Source organism: Pygoscelis adeliae, unplaced genomic scaffold (assembly GCF_000699105.1).
Source record: "Pygoscelis adeliae isolate BGI_AS28 unplaced genomic scaffold, ASM69910v1 Scaffold38, whole genome shotgun sequence".
NCBI lineage: Eukaryota > Metazoa > Chordata > Aves > Sphenisciformes > Spheniscidae > Pygoscelis > Pygoscelis adeliae.
This window is the reverse complement of record NW_008825614.1, coordinates 1,041,187-1,043,359: the sequence shown is the minus strand read 5'-3', so window position 1 is coordinate 1,043,359 and position 2,173 is coordinate 1,041,187.

The following is a 2,173-nucleotide window of genomic DNA, read 5'->3' as shown; positions in this document are numbered from 1 at the left end:
AAGATGGAAAAGCTCGTAGGTTGAGATAAAGACAGGTAACTCATCAGTTACCATCACAGGCAAAACAGACTCAATCCTGGGGAAAATTAATTTCATTTATTGCCAATTAAAAATAGAATAGGATGGTGAGAAACAAAGACAAAGAAGGTAAAACTTCTTCCCCCCCACCCTCCCCTTCTTCCCAGGCTCAACTTCACTCCTTCATTCCCAGCTCTTCTGCTTCTCCCCCCAGGCGTTGCAGGGGGATGTGGAATGGGGGATGCAGTCAGTCCGTAACAGTTCCTCTCTGCCACTCCTTCCTCCTCACGCTTTTCCTCTACTTCACTGTGGGTCCTTCCCACAGGCTACAGTCCTTCATGAACTGCTCCTGCATGGGCTTTCCACAGGCTGCAGCTTCCTTCAGGGCATGCCCACCTGCTCTGACGTGGGGTCCTCTGCAGGGTGCGGTATGGATGCCTGCTCCACCGTGATCCACTCCATGCACTGCAGGGGAACGCCTGCTTCACCCGTGGTCTCCTCCAGGGGCTGCAGGGGAAACTCTGCTCCAGCACCCAGAGCACCTCCTCTTCCCCTCTTTTTTCTCAGACTTCGGTGTCTGCAGGACAGTTTCTCACGCTTCTGTCTTTCCCCTCGCTCCTCTCTCTCTCACACACAGCTGTGCTGTATTTTTACCCTTTCTGAAACAGGCTTTCACAGATGCACCACAGCCGATGGGCACACCTGTGCCCTGCAGTGGGTCCGCTGGAGCCGGCTGGAAGCAGCTGTGTCTGGCACAGGGCGGCCCCTGACCTATTCTCACAGAGGCTGCCCCTGCAGCCCCCCGCTACCAACACCTTGACACCTACAGCCAATACACAGGGCAAGTCACCCTGAGATCCAAATGGTGGGCAAAGCAGGGGCTTCCTGGGAAGTCAGTGTTACCTCCCAGCTCTTCCTGGAGCTCCTTGCCTCTGAGGCATGCAGCATCTTTGCCAGTGTTTGTTAGCCATAGGCAAAATTCCGGTGTGCAAATCACAGACTATCCATTGTGAAGATGGTGTCTTCTCATTGCCTTCCTTTTCTTACCTCCCTAACTCCAATTATGAAATCCTTAATTAATATATTCTCAGTCTGCAGTTGCTACTTCTCCCTATTCTCTTTCCATGGCTTGAGGGGGAAAGGCTGACTGTAGAAATATCAACTACTTAGAGCCGGATTTTACCCTACTCAAGAGGATGACCAAAGAAGTTTTCCCCTCACTTCATACAATCCAGGGAAAAGAGTAGTCCATTTGCTTTAGGGGAAATGCAAAACAGAAGCAAATAAACATGAAAGCTCTCTCTAGAAAGAATGAACAATTACTTAGATACCATACCCTCTCCTGCACGTAAGCTGTCCCTGTGTGACGCACTAAGGCAGAGCTTTACTGGATTTACACCTCCAAGGGCCCTGCTCCTTAAAAGTTCTAACGTTATGCAGGTGGCGAGCATGTTCACTCATTCCTGTGTTTATCAAACAAGGTGATACAGCTGGAAACGTACCTCCAACCTATCAGGCAGGGACCTGGCACCACTCTAATCTGTGGTGATAGCCTTCCTGCTACAGCAGAGGATGGCTTTTCAGCAAATACAGAAATTTCCACTCCAAGATTCGATTCTGATGAGTCATGCAAAAGACTGAGATAACCTACAGGATGTAAATTTTATTTTGCAAAGTGAATTTTACATATTATGAGCTCAGGGACCATGTAATTTTGTGTCCCAAAGGCAGAAATTCCCCCAAAGTTAAAGCTAACCTGCAACACATCAAATAAGGAAGTCCAATAGCACACAGACTGCCTCCTATACTGCCCTGTACTTCCTCAGCGTGGAGCAGGTCATTCTGGTTACCGGGACATGCTCTAAGTTGGGCTACAGTGACAGACTACTGGCCCGTAAAGGTCCTGAACTATAAAGCCTCTCTGTTTCAGGTACTTCAGGGAAAAGGTGAAAGAGCTCCTGGCAAACAGAACTGTGGAATAAACCACACGTAAACCAGATTCTTCTTTATCAGGGGCAGTTAGGGATGGCCCCCTCCTAAGATAATTTCTTTTCTTTCTTTACCCCCCCCCGGAACGTAACAGCGGAGGATTTCAACAGCCACACCGTCTTTTCTTCAGTCCAAACCTGCAGCCCTCAGCCTGCCCGCGCATGAA